Source organism: Mesoplodon bidens (genome assembly GCF_964165515.1).
Source record: "Mesoplodon bidens genome assembly, chromosome: 3".
In the NCBI taxonomy this organism is placed as follows: domain Eukaryota; kingdom Metazoa; phylum Chordata; class Mammalia; order Artiodactyla; family Ziphiidae; genus Mesoplodon; species Mesoplodon bidens.
The window spans coordinates 144,508,231-144,523,909 of record NC_138178.1 but is presented as its reverse complement, the minus strand read 5'-3'; the positions used below and the strand labels follow the sequence as shown (position 1 = coordinate 144,523,909).

General features: G+C 40.6%; 1 protein-coding gene across 5 annotated transcripts in view; it reads right to left on the bottom strand.

Annotated features, from left to right (window-relative positions):
• RAD51B (RAD51 paralog B) overlaps positions 1-15,679 on the bottom strand; it is a 670,662-nt gene that overhangs the window by 569,943 nt on the left and 85,040 nt on the right. The window lies entirely within an intron of this gene.

Genomic DNA, 15,679 nt, shown 5'->3' with positions numbered 1-15,679 from the left:
TGAGGGAAACAGCACTTATTTGGATATACTACTGCTGGCATTAGCAAAGAAAGAAACTCAGATACTGTATCTTTAAATCACTACACTTTATAATTACAACTATTAACCATAGTAGTTTTCATTTTCTATATATCAAAATGTTCTTTGTCCTAAATCTTCTTTCATGAGAGGAATCAAAGCCAACTCCTTTATAGGGACCCCACAGTCTTCCTCTTGGAGGACTTGGCAGGCTTCATAACTTCAATGTATTGACATTACTCCTGCTACATAAACCTTCACTTCAAGTTTGGTGTGTCTGCTACCACATTGCCCAATCTTCCACTCTTCCAAATACTGTGAAGAAGCTTCCCAGAACTCCCCGTTTGGATCAGCAAAAACAATTTGGTGTCATCAGCAGATTTCACCATTTCCTTTTGGAGTCATTAAAACATTAAACAAGCATGATCTTGGTATCAACTTGGAGCTACTACTATTAACCTCTCTCCAGCTGAAGTCAAGCCATTCTCGGCTATGTTGTGATTCCCATCATAGGACCAGGATGTGTTTATATGCTAAAAGCTTAAACTCTTTTGGACTTTTTTTTAACTGAAAGTTGCAAAATGCATTACGAAAGTAAAGGGGAAAAAGTTCCCAAAGTAAAGGCCAAAGAAACCAGCAAAGAGAAACAGCTCCTACCTGAGTAGTCTTACCCAAGCACTCAAACCACTTCATATTCAACTCATTCTAAAACCTCAACCAAAGTCTGACCTTTGCCCTCCAACTATTTACTTCTTTTATAATCATATGATAAACCTTATTAAGCACATTTGAAAATTCTATATGAATTTTAACTAGCAGGTCCAACTTATTAGCTTTTTCCCCTCTATATTATATTTGAAGGGAAAAAAGCAAACAGTCCTTACTCAGAAAGTGAAAAAGCAAACAACTTCCTCCTCAGTCAGGCCTGTACTCTGACCAAGAGAAATCACTCTTTCTTTTATTCAAGTGCAAATCTGTTTGAAGCTTTCATTCTGCTTTCCCAGCCTGCTCTCTGCAGCTGCATAAAAGATGAGACATGGGAATGAAAGAAAACTAGATTGGAGCCAAAAAGCAATACTGTCCATATGCAAACTCACTCAAAGAGCTGCAAGGCTTCGGTACATCCCTTCTCACTTTTTCCATTCTAGCAGAACCCTAGCCAAAAAGAGGAGGTACTGTACTATACCTGTCCAATCCTGTTGAAAACAACTTCTCATGCGTAATCAGGGGAAAGATAAGGTTACTAGCGCCCCTGCCCCGCCCGGCTCCCAGTCCTGACACGGCTCCTGAGGTGTTCTCAGGATCAACCTTTAGCTCTAAACTAGATGGAATGAAGCAGGATCAGGGAATGACTGGAAAGACCCTCACAGGTCATCCTCATCTTGAGATGCCTGTGGAGCAAGAGAGTGGCAAAGGCACAGAAGCAATAAACAGAATTTACTTCACCTGTCTTACCCCATGCAAAATCAAGGCAAAATCTTCCCCTCCCAAAAGGCTAAATCTGCTGTAGACTTTCAGAAAGTCTGGCAGCGCATTAGCCTGCATGCAAGGGTGTCAGGTAACCATAATCCCAGCAAACTACTCAGGCCAACAGTGAAGCACGCAACTGAAAAAGTTCACCATCAATATCAAACTCTGCTGGATCAGAAGGGTATTCTCGAGGGTTTTTACTCAGATGTCATCATAACTCCATGTTATTTTTAATACTGTTCTTTGGATTTTGCCCCACAGAGAATTTCCAAGTCACAAGAGGATCATGAACAATGTCCAGATGTATAAAATGCAAAAATACTTCCCTCCCACTTGTGGATTCCAAGATAAACACCACAAGAAGCACGTGTGACTAAACTCAGCCCATTCCAAATTAAATAATGCATCATGTGCGCAGTGTAGGGCTTAAAAAACAAAACTGCACAAATATTCTACACGGTTCATAAGCCAGACTTGGGCAAGCACATGACCACATTGTAAAAAGGAAACATGAATTGGAGAGTAGGGGTAAAGGGTGAGAAAAGTCTCAGTCATGACCTTTCCCAGAAAACTGGTGCTACTTTCAGTGAACACTTGTATAATATGGGACATAGATGAAAGAAGAAATAGTATTCTTCCTTGTTTTTTTTCTGCTGATGGCTCTCAATTCTAAAACAACCCAGCAAATATTTCAAAATCCCTAGCTAAGCCATGCACAAACATCATTAAATACACACACACACACACATACACACACACACACAGAGGTAATGAATACTTAAATGTCTGGCTGGCCAGTCCAGACAGAATCCTTTTGACCTATAAACTGGTTTCTACAGGGAGTACATGGAACCTTAGGGAGCACAGAAACAGGGCATTCAGGTCATGTTAAAAAACTTCTACATTATTTTTATTATATTTCAAAAAATTAAGTAAAGTAAAAAAACAGATGGATGGGTGAATAGATACTAAACAGACAGAGAAAGTTTGGCTGAGTTCAGTTTTTCTCCAATTTATCCTAAGTAAATGCTTCTAATAAATTAAGACTGGGAAATGTTTACTGAAATATCTTGATTTTTTAAAATTATATAGCATTTAATAGATACAGAAGAATATGTATGCTATGTAGGTTATGAAGTGTAATGATAAAACAGATACCTATGACCCCATCACCCAATTTATGAATTAGAATATTCCCAATCCCAATGAAGTTATACATGGGCTCCTCCTGGATCCCATCTTTCTGCCTCCCTCCCAATGATCATCAATATTCTGAATTGTGCATTTATTTTATTCTTGCCTTTAAAAAATAATTTTTTCCACAGCTGATGTATTTGCTAATCCCCCTTTGTGTACGCTTCCACATTGGGGAGAAAAAAAAAAGAGTAAAGTCATTACCTCAATGTATTTTTTTTTTTTTAAGTATCTACCTGTTTGCCTATCTTCCCCCAAATGTAAGTACCTCAGGATCAGGAATTATGTCTCTAACTTCCCAGTACCTAACAAAGTGATAGGCACAGAATAAGTGTTAAATAATTATTTTTCAACTAATCTTTCAAATTAGAGCCCAAATGCCTTAAATGTTTCACAGTCAGAGCTGATCAACAACAATAAATATAGCTCCTTTAATCATTGCCTCTCTTCTATGACAGATATCCTATCCCCTGGAACCCAGGACCAAGTTTATCAATTATCTCCCTAGACTCCAAATCAATATAACAGTCACTATATCACCTCATCACATACTAGATAAAATCTTAGGTGGTACTGAAATTGTCAAATGAGACTATTCCTCTAGAGTCACAGAGTGCTGACTCCTTGGTCTGGGAGAGCACATTATCAGGCACGAAAGTTTAACATAATAGTATTTGAGCTACACTTAACCAGAAATGCCAATGGGACATGGAAGTGTCAACTGTTTTCTACTCAAAGACAGTCATCTACAAAGCAAACCACACACAAATTGATGGAGAATTCCCGCTATTTGAGAGCAAAGAGTTTCACAACCACCTTAAACATTACATACTGAACACAAGTGTTTTGGGGGCTGTGTCCTTAAGGATAAACCTACACCTTCAATTGTGTCACCATTATGCAGTATGTTTGATTACAAATTTGTCCACCAGCCCAGAAGAGCAAAAGTGACAGTTAATGCCATTCTGGATTCAAAACCATATCGTGCGACCTCCCCCAAAAGTGTTAGTGTTAGAAAACTTCTCTGACTCATCTCTTCTTTCTGAACAAGGCACAGATTAAGAAGATACAAAATATCTTTCTGGGGGTAGAGAGAAATCAGGAGAGAATGTGCCAGAAGAACTGAAACTAGTCATAAGACATCAATGTAAAGGATCTTTGTAAAGAGACAACTGTACTGTTATTCCAAAAGATTTAACAGTTACACTTTAGAAAGCAAAGTTTGGGGAACTGTTCACACAAACAAGTGTCACCTATAGTCTGAAATTCATGCTCATATTGTAAAATATTAAAATTTAAAAAAATTTAAAAGCACTGCAGCACATGCCAAGCTACTTTACAAAACCCAAACCTTTTCACATAATACAGCTGAGAAGTCTTGGTCAAAAATCCATAATAACCTGCTGTATAAAAAATAAATAAATTCAAAAAAAAGAATCCATAATGGTTTTAATACGCCATTCCAGGAAAAAAATTCGGGACATTGAACAACATTCTCAGAAGGCTTTTAGTATTCTATTTCAAACACTCAGTGCAAAAAAGAAAAAGAAAAATCAGTCATCTGTGCCCATCATTTGTGACATATGACCATTTTTTAATTTATCTCAGTCAACTTTAAAAATATCTTCACTGGGCTTCCCTGGTGGCACAGTGGTTAAGAATCCACCTGCCAATTCAGGGGACAAGGGTTCAAGCCCTGGCCTGGGAAGATCCCACATGCTGCAGAGCAACTAAGCCCTTGCACCACAACTACTGAGCCTGCGCTCTAGAGCCCGCAAGCCACAACTACTGAGCCTGCGTGCCACAAATACTGAAGCCCACATGCCTAGGGCCCGTGCTCCACAACAAGAGAAGCCACCGCAATGAGAAGCCCACGCACCGCAACAAAGAGTAGTCCCCACTCGCCACAACTAGAGAAGGTCGTGCACAGCAACGAAGAACTAAAGAAGCCAATAATAAATAAATTTATTTTAAAAATATATATATCTTCACTATTACCACTGCACTTTGATATCAAGCTGAAGGTGTGGTAAGGGGACCAAGAATGTTCTCGAATGGAGCACTGGGAAAGACTGGCCAAAAAGATGGGCAAGTGATCACAACCATCTCAGTGTGTCACTCCACGTTCATCAGAGCAGTCCACTTGCCCAATTACTAACAGAAAAACACAACAGAGACCCTCCATTTTCTCCACCATCTAAATTAGAAGTTTTGTAGCCAAAGGGCAACTCTCACTCTATCTAAAGTCAAAGAAAGACAACAGCTTGTAGCGCTATGATGTTGATCAATTGTGAGGACATTTCTCTGATAGTGATTTGACTAAAGTAGAACTACTGCCATCCCTGCTGGAACCAGTTGGCCCTTTATTGTTTTTTGTTTTGTTTTTAGCTATATCTCTAAAAACATAATTGGCTGAACCACAAAAGAAGGAAACAACTATTCTCTTCTCACTATCCCATCCCCTAGCATTTCTCTACTAGTTTGTAACTAGGATAAGACAAAGACAGCAGGGGGCTTCCCTGGTAGTGCAGTGGTTGAGAATCTGCCAGCCAATGCAGGGGACACGGGTTCGAGCCCTGGTCTGGGAGGATCCCACATGCCGTGGAGCAACTAGGCCCATGAGCCACAATTACTGAGCCTGCGCGTCTGGAACCTGTGTTCCGCAACAAGAGAGGCCGTGATAGTGAGAGGCCCGCGCACCACGATGAAGAGTGGCCCCCACTTGCCGCAACTAGAGAAAGCCCTCGCACAGAAATGAAGACCCAACACAGCCAAAAATAAATAAATAAACAAAATGACGGAGGAATTATGTAAAAAAAAAAAAAAAAGACAAAGACAGCAGGAAGAGGGTATGTTACGTGCTAGAAGATATTATGTTTCACTCTTAGTAGTTTAGCTCTCTTTTGGCTTCCTATAATTGCGTTCCATACTGATTTAGAGAACAGCCTTGGGTATCAATATAAGACAATTGTCAACACCTTGTTCATCCCCTTCATGGCAACCTACCTGATATAACAAGTAAACACACTGCAATAAATCTAAACCACCTTCTACGGTGGTAAATCTAAATCACCTTGCTTCAAAGAAGCAAGAAAGTGAAGAGACATAATGGGAGAAAATATTTGAAAATCAAGTCTGATATGGGATTTATATCCAGAATATATAATGAGCTTTTACAATTCAATAACAAAAAGACAAACAGTCCAATTTAAAACATGCAAAGGATTTCAATAGACATTTCTCCAAAGAAGATACACAAACGGTTAATGAGCACATGAAAAGATTCTCAGTATCTTTAGCAGTTAGGGAAATGCAAATCAAAACCACAGTGAGAGGGCTTCCCTGGTGGCACAGTGGTTAAGAATCCTCCTGCCAATGCAGGAGACACGGGTTCGAGCCCTGGTCCGGGAAGATCCCACATGCCACGAAGCAACTAAGCCCATGCGCCACAACTACTGACCCTGTGCTCTAGAGCCCGCAAGCCACAACTACTAAGCTCGTGTGCCTAGAGTCCATGCTCCACAACTCGAGAAGCCACCGCAATGAGAAGCTCGCACACCACAACAAAGAGTAACCCCTGCTCACCACAACTAGAGAAAAGCCTGCACACAGCAGCGAAGACCCAATGCAACCAAAATTAATTAATTAATTAATTAATTAATTAAGAAAAACAAAACAGTGAGCTACCACTTTGCACCCACTACTAGGATGGTGGTAATTAAAATTAAAAAAAAAAGACAAGGGTTGGCAAAGACATAGAGAAATTGGAAACCTCATTCACTGCTGATGAGATTGCAAAATGGTAAAGCCACTTTGAAAAAATAGTTTGGCAGCTCTTCAAAATGATAAACGTACAGTCACCATATGACCCAGCAATTCTACTCCTAGGTACATAACCAAGAGAAAGGAAAACACATGTCTACACAAAAACTTGTACATGAATGCTCATAACTGCATTATTCATAATGTCCAAAAAGTGGAAACAAATCAAATGTCCAGCAACTGATGAATGGATAAACAAAATGAGGTCTAGTGGGATAGGGAGGGTGGGAGGGAGACGCAAAAGGGAGGGGATATGGGAACATATGTATATGTATAACTGATTTAATTTGTTATAAAGCAAAAAATAAATAAATAAATAAATTAATTAATTAATTAAAAAGAAGGCAGAAAAGAAGAAAGAAGGCAGACAGATACTTGGAGAGAGAGAAAAATAGGTTAAAATCTATTTGGTCAGCATAGCATAGGGAGATCAGCTCGGTGCTTTGTGACCACCTGGAGGGTTGGGGTGGGGAGGGTGAGAGGGAGGGGGACGCGGGAGGGAAGAGATATGGGGATGTGTGTATGGGTATTGTTGATTCGCTTTGTTGTAGGGCAGAAGCTAACACGCCATTGTGGAGCAATTATACTCCAATAAAGATGTTTAAAAAAAAAAAATGAGGTCTATTCATACCGTGGCATATTATTTGACAATGAAAAGGAATGAAGTGCTGACTAACATGCTACAACACAGATAAACTTTGAAAATATCATGATAAGTGAAAGAAGCCAGTCACAAAGACCATATCTTATATGACTCCATCTTTATGCAATTTCCAGCATAAGCAAATCCATAGAGACAGAAAACGGTACGTAATTGTCACAGGCTGGGGGAGGGGGAAATGGAGAGTGACTGTTACTCAGTATGGGGTTTCTTTGGGGGGTGATGAAAATGTTTTGGAGTTAGTGATGACAGCTGCACAAATCTGTGAATATGCTTAGAAAAAAACATACTGAATTATCTACCTTAAAAGGGTGAACTGTATGACATGTGAATTATATCTCAATAAAGCTGTTTAAAAAGCATTTGTTATCTGAAGGCTTTCTGTAACATGTTCTTTATAAAATAGCAAGCAGGGCTTCCCTGGTGGCGCAGTGGTTGAGAGTCTGCCTGCCGATGCAGGGAACACGGGATCGTGCCCCAGTCTGGGAGGATCCCACATGCCGCGGAGCGGCTGGGCCCGTGGGCCATGGCTGCTGAGGCTGCGCGTCCGGAGCCTGTGCTCCGCAACGGGAGAGGCCACAACAGTGAGAGGCCCGTGTACCGCAAAAATAAAAAAATAAAAAAAAAGCAAGCATTTTGAGGTCTATAATGATACATCTATTTTGTGATATGTATTCTTGAGTTAAAGCTCTGACATTCAATAAATAGATGTTGATCTACTGACATTGACTTCTGGGGGCGGTAGAATTCACCCGCAGTGGAACCTGTCTTCCTGTCTTTTACTCCTATACTCAACCCCGACTTAGTTCCAATGTACATCTTTGTAACATGAAGTCCACAGCAGGTCCTAGAGCCTGAAGTAGTTAATAATAGGTGCCATCAGCCTCTATTATGTTAGAAATAAAAAATTAGAAAACTACAGCTGGGCTATTTATCCAAGGTCAAGCAACAGAATCCAACATTAAAGTTTAAGAGTTGTATTTACAGAATTGGCATTACAGATCCATCTCTATCTTAATGACGGGTGTATCATCTGGTTATCTTTGAAAGTGTACTACATCTTATACGTCAAAGCAATTGTCTACACACTCTTTCCTGTATGTGAAAAGTGTTAAAGCCAGGTCTTTCTGGTATATCCAAAAATTAACTCTTTCAGAAAGGTGTCCTATTAGGAAGCTATCTTTTACCAAGTACACTATAAGTAATAAGATTTATTCATTCTTTCAACCAAAATTTATTGAGCACTCACACCTGCCAAACACGGGGATTACATGAATGAATTAAATTAGACACAGACTCTACCATAAAAGAATGCACGGTTACGGAGAAACACAGAATGCCTTGTAAACAGGCAATGGCAGCAGCGTGCTATAGCTGATGAGGAAGTATGATGTTGTCAGGAAAGTGTTCAAAATCAGAAGCCTGAATTCTACAAAGAGCCAGGAAGGCTGGAGACTGTAATCAGGAGATGGCTTGCTGAGGTCCCTATCTGAACCTATCATTCACTCAACACATTTAGACCCGGACCCCGCATACCCGTTAATAAGAGCCAAGTAATGAACTGCATGCTCTGGATTCCTGAATAACTAGCTCTCGAGGAGCTAATTTTCAAATATTTCGATAAGAGTACTTTTTCGAATTCTAGAAAAGGTTTTCTCTGGTAGGGGATTGAAATAGAGGATATGAAACAAACAAAACTAAAATTTAAAAGTATTCTTTTCCATATTATTTAACATACTCTACAAAGAAAGGGTCAAGATTTTAAGTTCAGATATTTTAAGCTCCCTTTACCTGTAAAATCTCAGAGGGGAGGGAGAACGTCTTGTTTACCATGGCATCCTCAGCTGACTCTCATTAAATACATATCAAATAAATGAATAAACAAGGAAATATTGATAAATCAGCAACAAATGGCATAGGAGACACTTTCCTGAGGTAATTACTGATGGTATTTGACAACCTCCTTCACAATATACCTGTTTACTTTCTCCGTTTCTCTCTTCTTGCCCTCCTACTTCTTTTCTCTCTTTTTATCATTATCTCTTCCTTTCTTCCTTCCTCTTTTATTTTAAACCTGTGTCTTAGGACTGGCACCAGCTGTTCTCACTGGCCATTGCTTTGCTAGACTGACCCTCGTAGTAGTAAGGGAGTACTTGTATTTTCTAGTTATAAAGCACCACCTAGTGGTCTAAGCTCCCTTTATCCAGAAAGTACCACAAAATAAAACTGAAAAACCTGAAAGTTAACTAAGAAATATCAATGAATTCCAGTTCTTCTGTTGTGCCAGTTTGGTCTTCTGGCAGCACCAGATACACTGAACCCATGTCTTTATATCTACAATTAAGTTGTCAGAAGTTACTGATGTTGATACTATACAAACTTTCACAGTCATGAGTATATTTATTTTGTTTCTTACCCTAAAGCAGACAAATTGTTACTTCAATTCTGGTAGAATCAGCAAAGATATGATTCCTTTGAGATCTTTTATTTAAATTACACTTTAAACACTATAAAATCAAATCTGATTACATATTCCTCTGCAAAAACGTTTCCTAAACTTACCTGATTATAATCTAACAAGATATTAAGTGGCGTTTGTCCTACTGTCCCTGAATCAGTGACAAGGGCCCACAGCTGACAGCAAGAGGCAGTAAATGCCCGAATCAGGGAAAGCACCGAAAATTATGTCCAGATCTCTCCCCCAAGGTTTGCTAAGGAGTAGCAAAACCAGCTGGTGCATTCAACCAACCCTCCCATAGACAGAACTAAGGCAAGGCAAGGGAGAGCCTGGAAGTCTGGCCTCGTGCGAGTGGCATCATCAACTGCGCGGGCACCTCAAGAGAACTGGTCATAGAGACTGGGAGGCGAAGATGTCTGCAAGGAGAGACTGGCAGCTTGATTCCAAGTGGGCTGCTTGCTGAGCTGCAGAACCTGTAAGCACTTGAACTAGAGAGATATGTAGCTAACTGTCTGGAGATTCTTTTTTTTTTTTCTTTTTTTCTTTTTGGCTGCGTTGGGTCTTTGCTGCTGCAGCGCGGGCTTTCTCTCTAGTTGCGGTGAGCGGGGGCTACTCTTTGTTGCGGTGCGCGGGCTTCTCGTTGCGGTGGCTTCTCTCGTTGCGAAGCACGGGCTCTAGACGATCAGGCTTCAGTAGTCGTGGCACGTGGGCTCTAGAGCGCAGGCTCAGTAGTTGTGGCGCATGGGCTTAGTTGCTCCGCAGCATGTGGGATCTTCCCAGACCAGGGCTCGAACCCGTGGTCCCCTGCATTGACAGGCGGATTCTTTTTTTTTTTTTTTTTTGCGGTACGCGGGCCTCTCACTGTTGTGGCCTCTCCCGTTGCGGAGCACAGGCTCCGGACGCACAGGCTCAGCGGCCATGGCTCACGGGGCCCAGCCACTCCGCAGCATGTGGGATCCTCCCGGACCGGGGCACGAACCCGTGTCCCCTGCATCGGCAGGCGGACTCTCAACCACTGCACCACCAGGGAAGCCCGACAGGCGGATTCTTAACCACTGTGCCACCAGGGAAGTCCCTGTCTGGAGATTCTTGAAAGAAGAGCACTAGCTACAGTAGTCCATGCCCAAAGCCCAAACCCCAAAAAAGGACTGTAGGGAATACAGCTTGCCTGGTAAGGAAAGGACTGGGGCCCTTGGGGGGCACATAAGAGAGCTTCATCGGTTCCAATGCCCCCAAGTTCAGAAGCATGAAGTAAAAGAAGGATGGGGAAAGGGGATGCCCAGGAGTACACCTACCCTGTGAAGAATACACCGCTAACACGGACCAGTGCAGGAAGCCACGGTTACCCTTCTCTGTGGGGGTCCTCACTGACAGAATGAATGAAGTTGGACATCTATAATCATCTATACTAAGATCACAACCCTGGTAGAGACCACCAGTATCTGGCAGAACTAGAAGATTTAGAACACTGCCCTCCACTAACCACTCTGAAAACCTCTAATTCCCTTATTCACTTATTCTGCTGCCAAAGAGGACCTGGATCTTGAAAACACAGTATCCCTGAGTTAGACCACAAGGAGTCTGAGTCACAGCTCTAGCCTGCACTGGGAGAATATATTTCCCAAAGTTATACATACATATATACATGCATACTCCTACACACACACACACACACACACACACACACACACACACAGGAAAGTTGTGGTGTGTTCTCTTGCTTGAAGTCACCTAGACTAGAAATTTTGGGAAACAATACTTGCTTATATCCTAATAAATTGGACTTGCTCAATAAATTGGTTACAGTAAGAACTAGCAGGGCACTGGCTAAAAACAGATTCCCAGTCCTCCTCTGAGGATTCTGATTTTCCAGGTCTGGGGTAAACTTTAGGGGGTTTTTTGTTTTGTTTTGCTTTAACTTTCTACGTGATTCTTATGATCACACATATTTGAGAAACACTGTCCTAGGAGGAAGTGATTAAATTTCTGAGTCTGGCACCCCTGCTCTACGTGATGGCGCTCATGTGTTTCCCAAGCCCTTCCTCTTACTCTAGGCCACAAACAAATAAAAATGTTTGCCATTTCCACAAATAGTACTACATCTCCATGTCTGTCTTCTTAATCCACACTTTTCTTGGGACGACCTTCCCTCTTTATACATTTGGTAAATATCATTTACAGCACTTCTAACCCTCTATTTTATTACATTTACTTGTTTATAAGTTAAATTTCTTTCTTTGGGACCAAGAAGTATCAGAGGGCAGGAATAATGTCCTAACCTGTCCAGTATTTTCAGGACCTCGCACAGAGCCTGACATATGGCAGGTGCTCTATCAGTGTTTGTTCAGTGAATTAACTTATGTTCCCAAACCATATATTATAGGATGACCATTTATTATAGGAACTTAACTACCATAAAATCTTACATGATATTAAAACTTTAAAGTGATAATCTTCATTTAGATTATCTTTTTCTCCCCTTGCAGTTTTTCTTTATGTACTCGCTCCATTTATCAGTACAGTATATATATTAACTGACCAAGTGAGAAATTAGATAAGACATAAATATCATTCCATATTTATGTGTGAGAAATACTGATGTGACACAAAATTGCTACATTTTATATTATGGCCAAAGTGTACCAAGAAAAATGTAAAGTCTAGGCCAAATAGGTTTATAATTAATATTGAAGTATTCTTTGAACAGTGCAATTTGAATTTGCTTGTAATCAATCTCCAACTACAAAATAACTTCAGAGTGAAGAATTCCACACACAAAAAAGTTCATTATTATATTGGGAAAACATTACCTTATTGACATGAGTCAATGGGGTATAAGCCACCTTGGGAGGATAAAATAAATTATAATTTATTAATTATAATTTAATAATTATAATTTATTATAATTTAATTATAATACAGAAATTTTAGTTGCTTTCTATACCTAAATTAACAACTGAAAGTTTTTTCCCTTGCACTATTCCACGCTCATTTTAAAAACAAGACGTTCTTGGACTTTCCTGACAGTCCAGTGGTTAGGGCTCCTCGCTTCCAGTGCAAGGGGTGCGGGTTCAATCCGTGGTCGGGGAATTAAGATCCCACATGCTGCATGGTGCAGCCTAAAAAAATAATAATAATAAAAAATAAAAACAAGACGTTTTTATAAATATACAGTGCCATACATACAAAAATAAAAACAGATACATGCTTATAAATATATATACATGTATTTTAAACTCTTTAAACTTACAACAATTGTTTCCCCCTGCCCATCCCCTGAAAAAGAAAAAAGAAAAAAACTTTCTTTTCTAGAGTGTGGAACGATTTTTCAGCTAACCCAACAGTCAGCCCCAAGCTGTTGGTTTGACAGTTCAATTACAGATGCTGAAGAAGCTAAATACTAGATTTCTAAACCTACATTCCAACTATGGGTGGTCTAGGAGCAGAGTACTAAGCTTTCCAAACCTTCACAGAATACAGTAATTACCCACTTACTTGTATGTACGCCATACTACAGTGTAAGCTCCTTTAAGTTGGGAACAGTTTATTCCCTAACTCTCTGAAAGAGCTATGAAACTCCTTCAGAATAGTTAAACACATCATGTGTCAGTTCAGTCTTCTTCTTAGAGACATCGTCCCTGGATCTTACATCCTCCTACCCCAACTGTACTTACTGGTTATCGCTAGACCTGCTACTCAGCTGTCATCCTGCTTTATTTCATCATCATTCTAGGAATTTCCTTTATGTCTCTCTAGTGTTATATCCCATTTTCCTGGGTTTCATGTCGTCTTTTTTCTTTCATGTCTCTTTCATGTCTTACCCCTCTTTTTGATCCTTCAATAGCTTTCTGAGAAAGGATGTATAGGAGGATAAATTTTTTGAGACCCTGCATGTTGGAAAATATTGTTATTTTATCCTCATAACTGACTGACTATTTGGCTGGACATAGAAATCTATGTAATCATTTTCCCTCAGAACCTTAAAGGCATTGCTCCATTGTCTACTTGCTTCTTGTGTTACTTTTGAAAACTCTGACATTCTGCTAACTTCTGTTCCTTTCTTTCTTTTTTTTTTTTTTTTTTGGTACGCGGGCCTCTCACTGTTGTGGCCTCTCCCGTTGCGGAGTACAGGCTCCGGACGCGCAGGCTCAGCGGCCATGGCTCACGGGCCCCGCCGCTCCGCTGCATGTGGGATCTTCCCAGACTGGGGCACGAACCCGTGTCCCCTGCATCGGCAGGCGGACTCTCAACCACTGCGCCACCAGGGAAGCCCTGTTCCTTTCTTTGTGACTTGTTTTTCCTCTTTGGTGCTCTAAAATGTCTCGGTAATATGTCCCTTCCCTGCCCCCCTCACCTCCAGCCATTCATAGTGCTGAGCACTTTCCGTTTAGAAACTCTTGTCCTTCAGTTCTGGAAATTTTTCTTGTCTTGTTTCACTGATAATTTCCTCCTTTCATTTTCTTTGGTCTGTGTCTCTGAAAGTCCCATTAGAAAGGAGTTAGACCTCCTAAATGGATTCTCTATGATTTTTAATATTTCTCTAATATTTTTGCATCTCTCTGACTTTTATTTTCTGGGGTATTTCCTCAGTCTTCCAATCTTTTTTTTTTTTTTTTTTGCAATACGCTGGCCTGTCACCGCTGTGGCCTCTCCCGTCGCGGAGCACAGGCTCCAGACGCGCAGGCTCAGCGGCCACAGCTCACGGGCCCAGCCGCTCCGCAGCACGCAGGACCCTCCCGGACTGGGGCACAAACCCGGGTCCCCTGCAACGGCAGGCAGACTCCCAACCACTGCGCCACCAGGGAAGCCCTTCCAATCTATTTTTTTAGAAGTTCTGCTATTATATTCTATGAGCTCTTTGCCCCTGAATATCCCCTTTGCAACTTCTAATTCTTGTTTCATCTAGCAATATATTCTCTGATCTCCCACAGAAAATTATGTCAGGTACTGTACTAAGTGATTTATATTCACCATATTGAATCATCACAAGCAACCTATGGGTGTATGTCTTCTTCCCTATGTGGGTGCCTAACAGACATCTCCAACTCAACATTCAGAACTGAACTCCTGAGCTTCCCCCTAAAATTTGCTCTACCCGAAGTCTTCCTCTTGCCAGTTAATAACAATTCCATCCATCCAGTTCTTCAGGCCAAAGGCCTAGGCTACTCTTTTTGTTTCACACAACATATCTAAGCCATCAGAAAATCCTGTTGGCTGAACCTCCAAAATGTATACAGAATTCAACCATTCTTCACCATCTTCATTTCTACAACTAAGTCACCATCATCTCTCACCTAGGTTACTATGAAAGCTTCCTAACAATTCTCTCTGCTTTTTTCCTTAACCCCCTATAGTCTGCTCTCAAGGCAGCAACCAGAGTGAGCATTTTAAAACCTCATTTAAAACTTCACTCAAATGTCACCTTCTCAATGATGTCAACCCTGACTACCCTAATTCTGCACCTGCTCTCTTCCCTAATCCATTTCTCTAAGACCCTGCTCTGCTTTTTCTTTTCTTACAGCAATTACTATTTTTAACACACAATTTCTCTCTCTTGCTTCTCCCCCCACTAGAATATAGGCTGCAGAAAGGAAGAGACCTTCATTGTTTTGTTTACTGATGCATCCCCAACACATAGAAGAGTAATTAATAATAAATGTGTTGAATGAATGAATGACTTTTATATGTAAGAGAAATAAGGCCCACAAAGATTACCTTGTCTAAGGACACACAGCCAAAACATGAAAAACCTGGTTAGAATTCATGTTGGCCTGGTGCCAAAGTCTACATGTTTAAGTTAGACTGCCCCCATGTCCATATCTATGATTAAAATGAGGTGAATCCTCTATAGACTTCCAAGCTTTGCACAGCTTTTTCTTATATTTCCAACAAAGGAAAAAATATAACCCTTTGTATAAATTCTGAGGGAGAGTGCTTTTGCAAATGTGTGAAGCTGTAGAAGTGATGGCATTTAACTCAATAAAAGCCAGCAGATTAACAAGACTGGAAGTTTCTTTCAGCCCTTCAACTACCTAGATGGGAACAACGTTGCCAGG